General features: G+C 40.6%; 1 long non-coding RNA gene across 1 annotated transcript; it reads left to right on the forward strand.

Moving 5' to 3' along the window:
- Positions 1-579: 579 nt before the first annotated feature.
- Positions 580-6638, forward strand: LOC124116763. Its single transcript, XR_006858173.2, has 3 exons — positions 580-778; positions 5764-5805; positions 6221-6638. It is a non-coding gene; the product is annotated as an uncharacterized LOC124116763 (long non-coding RNA).
- The last annotated feature ends 810 nt before the right edge of the window (positions 6639-7448 follow it).

The raw sequence follows: 7448 nt of genomic DNA on the forward strand, positions 1-7448 counted from the left end.
TCTTCATATTCTTCGCATCAACTTGCTATGTGTTTACTGTTTTCAAGCTCTCGTACTGACTAAAACAACTGATAGCTTAGCTAAATAAGCTCCGAAAATAGCCATGACGATCTCATCACTATCACTCGAGCAAGCGCCAGATGATGTCACGTGTAGGTCAACACTCGGTTGCCCTGTACCCGTAACAAAATCACACCAAAAATGCGCTAAAAATGATTGGTATGTGACCCGAGAGGTTTTCCTCGCATGCTCGACACGATATGACCGAGGTACTAGTGTGTAGATCAGGCTTTTATCAGCCTATTAGCATATGTGACTTGTACAGCAAATTGAAATATGAATTTTCTTTTCCAAAGGAGGGAAACATCAATACAGAAACTGCAAGTCATGTCGATCTTACGTGGATCATGTCGCGTTATGATTTATATGAATAAACCAAATCCCACTTGGGTCATTTTTGTATGACAAGCATGAATTATGTCCTCTACACGCTGCAGTACTCTCGGTGCAGTGAAATCTGTTTGGGAAATCCATACACATATGAACGCAAATACTTCACTCTCATTGGTCAACTGGGGGGTAATTATCGTACACATAGTGTAGTTCCTATCGCCACAGTGGCAACGTCTTGTGATCGAGATGGTTCGTCTTCGATGTCAATGTTTACATTTGGGTGAGGTAGGCAACTGGTCGACTACACGATCAGCAGACGATACTTCAGCAGACGACAACATATTCTTTGGAAGAATATTCACTTCATTTACTGGGACGACAAGCTGTAAGTATTACTGTGCCAGCTATCAAGGTCTAATAATGAGAAGTATGATTTATACTTTAAACAATCAAAGAAATATGTTACATGTGAAATAAGACACTATGGTTTGTCGACATATTTCAAAAGAAATACTCTCTGAACTTTGAACTTAAGAAACGCTAGTCATAGTGACAAGCAGACGACACATCCAGACGATACATCCGGGTATATTTATCAATAACAGACGATCATAACTTACCTCTGATCTCAAACTAGTGTTATCCATGATGAGAAACTATCGCCTCGTACAGGGTATCACCACATGAAGAAAGCATCCAAATGTTTGCTGCTGTGCGTGAATCCCACGGTTTTATACACCTGTTGCGGACTTAATCTTTTCAGTTGATTGTACTATGGCTGTAAACCGTTACAAACGCCCTCGACCAGGGTGGTACGTATTAACATTATACGTCCAGGGAAGCCTAGAATATTGCAAATAAACCTCTTACATGATCTTGTAAATTCATCCGCATTATGGTACAGTAACACTATCCTGCCATCTCATCACATGGCGAAATTGTTTGATGCTAATGCCTCTGTGTGGCCCTATGGGGGCCGCACCCAAGAACGACCACCCACCGGCCAGAACTCACATTGAGAAATTGACAGAGCTTCTAAACTGTCTCTCTTCATAGCTGGGCTTTATATAGCAAAGTCGCTTTGACTTTGTCAATTTAAGAAGTTATCTGGCATTCCATTTCAACATCGGCGCCCACTCGGTAGCCTCTACAACAGACCCCACCGAATGAAAGAATCCGGAGTCCTCTCCAACCCAGACGAAAGTGTTGGTAGACACATTCTTCTACTTGGCGTATATATATATAATGTCGTAATTTAAAAGTGAGCAGAGCCGTGAGTATTGCGTTATCGAAGCTACATTCCATGCATACTGTTGCTTCATGCCTCCATATGCCGGGTGGGACCTGTGTTCTGTTAGTGTTTTTTTCCCCTTCAACTGCCGGCATGACGCTGTGTGGGTGGGATGCCGGCTTGCGTGTGATGATTGTCGCTGTTTTGTGAAGGAATAATTATACAAATGACAAGATCATTTCGCTTGACGTATTTCAGTTTCAATCTGTAAGGAAGACATAACATGACGAGATATGCTTTATTGATAATCACTGCTTCATGTGAGGTATTGCTATACCATGCCAGAAATAGTACTTTGAAAAATTAGGGTAATTAATCTAACGTGATTGACTGAAGAACATTTTCAGTTCAGGACAATTTAATGTGTAATGACATGCTAGAGTGCCATCTGTTTATTACAATTCAAATGAAACATGGGTATTCAGCAAATAGTATGAAAAGGTGAGTGAGTGAGTATGGATTTACGCCGCTTTTAGCAATATTCCAGCAATATCATGGCGGGGGACACCAGAAATGGGCTTCACACATTGTACCCATGTCGGGAATCGAACCCGGGTCTTCGGCGTGACGACCGAACGCTTTAACCACTAGGCTACCCGACAGCCCCAGTATCAAAAAGAGGTGTGGCGCTTACTTTTGATGTTAAGGAACAGCATCAACAAAGACACACCACATATAATGTGGAACTAGACCACCGTCGTTGGGAGGAGTGAGTATGGTTTTACGACGCTTTAAGCAATATTCCAGCAATATCATGGCGGGGGACACCAGAAATGGGCTTCACACATTGTACCCATGTCGGGAATCGAACCCGGGTCTTCAGCGTGACGAGCGAACGCTTTAACCACTAGGCTACCCGACCGCCCCCGTTGGGAGGAAACAGGCAAACTCGTAATACACTTTTACTTACTGAAGATGGGACGTTGTATGTATATAAAGACCCTGAAAATGATTCAAAAAAACATTCCGAATCAGAATTGTTATGTGGTTGGATTCAACTCATCCAATGAAACATGTTCACATTTGCACTGTTGCTTCTATAGGGAATATCAATTATTTCAAGAAGTTATTCCCTGGAACGTCAGATTGCATTGTAATATAACTGTTTGATTATTTGCATAAACCTATCCTTTTAAAGACCTTATATTGCAATTTGAAATCAGTTCCAATTTTAGGTCTGTTTCTTCTGAATATTACATTCAAATTGTGTCACGTGATCAAGAAATTGTAACAGTGTTAACTTAAGAGTTTAGAATTTCCGCACCGACGCCCACGTCAATATGATATTTCTATGCTCGAGTGTTGATATATGACATTACACAGAGTTTACTCTCTGAAAAGACCTTTAAATTGTAACATACTGTAACCATATGATATTATTACTCCATGCAGTCCCTATTGTTCGGCTTACAGTGTAACCACAAGGAATCACGTTCCGTATATAATACAGTGTTGACTTTTTGTTCCAACCGTTGACTCCACACATCGCGAGTGCCCCTCCTCTTCTATGTGCGGAGTAGCATCACGGACGTTAGAATATGGATATGTGTTTCAGTGACATTTCACATTTTTCATGGAATTCTTTTTAGAAATATAAATGTACAATACTCCCAAGTTATGTGAGGTATTTTATTTGCCTACCAGTCATTCTCTAAATTCTTATTTGAATTGGTTGTATGTTGGAGCCTGTAATTGTATTTATAACATGTATAAAATATTCGCATTCATATCTTAGGGTTCATGAATAGAATGCTTTAAAAGAGACTATTTTGCCATCCAGGGCTAAGAGGATTCGTCATGTATTGGTTTGGATCCAAACGTCAGTGAATCTGGAAATGTTCTTAATTGTTTTATCAAAAGTGCTATAACTGCTGAATATCAGAAACGGCTTGATCTATCAAGCGCAGTCATTTCCACTTCTTTTATTGTCATGCACAAGTTGAAAACCTAAAGCATGTGCATCTATTGTAGTATCTGCAACCAATTCATACACTAAGAAACGTCAATGATTTGTTAGCTTTTATATTCGAAGATCTGTCACAAGAAAAATGTCTCAATAATATTATTAATCCGGCAATATTAAAAACTCTTGAGATCATTGCAGACTTCAAGTAATGAACCCAGGGATCATTGTAGAATTCCAGGGATGAACCCAGGGATCTTTGTAGACTTCCAGGGATGAACCCAGGGATCATTGTAGACTTCCAGTGATGAACCCAGGGATCATTGCAGACTTCCAGTGATGAACCCAGGGATCATTGTAGACGTCCAGGGATAAACCCAGGGATCATTGTAGACTTCCAGTGATGAACCCAGGGATCATTGCAGACTTCCAGGGATAAACCCAGGGATCATTGCAGACTTCCAGTGATGAACCCAGGGATCATTGTAGACTTCCAGGGATGAACCCAGGGATCATTGCAGACTTCCAGTGATGAACCCATGGATCATTGCAGACTTCCAGGGATCAACCCAGGGATCATTGTAGACTTCCATTGATGAACCCAGGAATCATTGTAGACTTCCAGGGATGAACCCAGGGATCATTGCAGACTTCCAGGGATGAACCCAGGGACCATTGTAGACTTCCAGTGATGAACCCAGGGATCATTGTAGACTTCCAGTGATGAACCCAGTGGTCATTGTAGACTTCCAGTGATGAACCCAGGGATCATTGTAGACTTCAAGTGATGAACCCATGGATCACTGTAGACTTCCAGTGATGAACCCATGGACCATTGTAGACTTCCAGTGATGAACCCATGGACCATTGTAGACTTCCAGTGATGAACTCAAGGATCATTGTACACTTCCAGTGATGAACCCATGGGTCTTTGCAGACTTCCAGAGATGAACCCAGTTATGATTGTAGTGATGAACCTTGAGTTTATTGCAGACTCGACAATGAAGAAAGCTTGGGATCATTGATGACTTCTATTGATGAACAAAGAGATCATTGTAGACTTCCATGGATGAACAAAGGGGTCATTGATGACTTCTATTGATGAACAAAGGGATCATTGTAGACTTCCATGGATGAACAAAGGGGTAATTGATGACTTCTATTGATAAACAAAGGGATCATTGTAGACTTCCATGGATGAACAAAGGGGTCATTGATGACTTCTATTGATGAACCAAGGGATCATTGTAGACTTCCATGGATGAACAAATAGGTCATTGATGACTTCTATTGATGAACCAAGGGATCATTGTAGACTTCCATGGATGAACAAATAGGTCATTGATGACTTCTATTGATGAACCAAGGGATCATTGTAGACTTCCAGGGATGAACAAAGGGGTCATTGATGACTTCTATTGATGAACCAAGGGATCATTGTAGACTTCCATGGATGAACAAATAGGTCATTGATGACTTCTATTGATGAACAAAGGGATCATTGTAGACTTCCATGGATGAACAAAGGAGTCATTGATGCCTTCTATTGATGAACAAAGGGATCATTGTAGACTTCCATGGATGAACAAAGGGGTCATTGATGACTTCTATTGATGAACAAAGGGATCATTGTAGACTTCCATGGATGAACAAAGGGATCCATTTAGACCTCCACTGACGAAGGCTAGGGATCATTGTAGACCTCCATTGATGAAACCTACAGATCATTGTGGTCTTGATGACACCGGGTGCTCTCGATACACGACAATGCGACAGTGAAGATATTAAAACAGAATAAGGAAATGTATATGTTGTCTCATAAGAGGGTGACCTGAAATAAATGTCTTAACAAAATTGAGGTGACAATGTGACAAACCAACACGTTAAACTTTTAGCAATACATGGTATTCTGTCTTGTCACGTCAGAAACATGTTATTGTTAGTCGTAATTACGACTTCCATCTACGCCAACACACATACCACCTGACGTGAACCAGTACTATATGAATCATCCTATATGATCATTAAATTATAACAGGCAACGTCAATCTTATTTGCCTGTCAGAAATCTTTAACTGTGTACTAGATACCACCTGAAGCCGATGTATTATTCAGAAATAATAATAATAGTGATTCTGATAATGATGATGATAATAATAATATCTTGTTGCTTTAGTGATCCATCACAGTACAGGAAGACAGACTTCAAGGTGTGACGGTGAGTTTAATACGTAGTATAATGCTCGGAATAAACAAGGCTTACCCATACATCATACAGCCGAGCAGAAAGACACCAGACACTTGTTTTTGCAAATTGCACAGCCAAATGGTGTCAGTATGTCAGGTGGGTTAGATGTAAATAGAGTTATAACTATGTTAGCATTGATATCAGAAGAGTCATTATAAGTTTATTCAGCCTGTGCTATGGTCTGAAATGTTTACTTGCACTGACATTTTTTCAGCTCATATAGGTTTGTTCAACGTTTCCCGGTAACTTTAATAGATTAGAGAAGCATATTTTCAATGGTTTTGCACAGATCACATTGTATTAAAGTTTTCAAGATGAAATATTCGGACACGATGTCTCACGAATATATTTATTTAATCAAGTTTTTTCTTCTTCTTTTTTGCAGTGGTGAATACTTTAAATTTGGCACTATTAAATATTTCGAGGCCTCTTCACGAGTGAAGACAATGACAAACATCTGATCTGAGAGTAGATAACCTATAAAACAACACGTATGCCATGGTCGTACAGGTTGGCAGTCCCCTCGTTGGTGCAGAAACGAGGACCTCGTGGGGACCCGGGTTTGGATAAAATCCCAGCGCGACTACGCCGGATCAGATGGTCAAGCTCTGTGTTATTGGACATTGTGCGCCAATGGCGTGGGTTGCTGCTGTCATTTCAGTCATTGGTTTGCCTTGCCAGACACGTTTATTGACCCGCAATGTGTGTAAAACAACACGGAATCACTCACGCACGCTTAGGAGGAGACAACACCATTACAGATAATGCTTTGTTTGTATGTTGTTTAACGTCGCAGTCAGCAATATTCCGGTCTGAAAAATGATCAAGTCTGGACCAGACAATCCAGTGATTAGCATCGATCCATCCACTTGGGATACGAAGACATGCATCAACCAAGTCAGCGAGCCTGACCACCCGATTAGTCGCCTCTTACGACAAGCATTGTCACCTTTTATGGCAAGCATGGGTTGCTGAAGACCTATTCCACCCCGGATCTTCACGGGTAATGCAAGAAAATATAGTTGGTCCTCAGGTTTTAGACTGACGCGTTCTCTGGACATGCGGAAAGTTCTGAATGTTTCCGACTATATCACAAGCATGTATTTATAAATTACTATCAAATAGTGATGATTCCAGGTGTTCGCGAAAAGGTGAGTGGCATCGGTGGCACAATCACAAATACATACAAAGGCAAGTCAATTTGGTCAAATTTGGAAATGTCCTTCACATGCGTTCCACAAAGCTTGAAAGATTTAACGAGACATTGAAATGTTCTAACACTGATCAGAAAAGTTTTGATCAAAAGCAGTTCTTTGGTTCTTTTCAGATAAAATATGTGTTCGCCCTGAAACGCTAGTGCACACACGTCCTAAATGACGTTTAGTTAATCCACATGGATGATAATGAACTGCTTAATTTGTTGTGTGTTCGTGTTTCAAATAGGAATACCGAAAAGATCACATGTTACCATTATTAGTCTTAGGGTAAGGATCCGCTAATGGAAGACATGAAACACACAGGACAATGACGGTGTTGATAGCAATGTGTCAATGTACGGCTTTCTCCGGGAAACTATAACACGAACGGGGAAATCATTTCAACAGACCAGACAA

The sequence above is a fragment of the Haliotis rufescens genome, unplaced genomic scaffold (assembly GCF_023055435.1).
Source record: "Haliotis rufescens isolate VD_foot unplaced genomic scaffold, xgHalRufe1.0.p SCAF_4, whole genome shotgun sequence".
Classification (NCBI taxonomy): domain Eukaryota; kingdom Metazoa; phylum Mollusca; class Gastropoda; order Lepetellida; family Haliotidae; genus Haliotis; species Haliotis rufescens.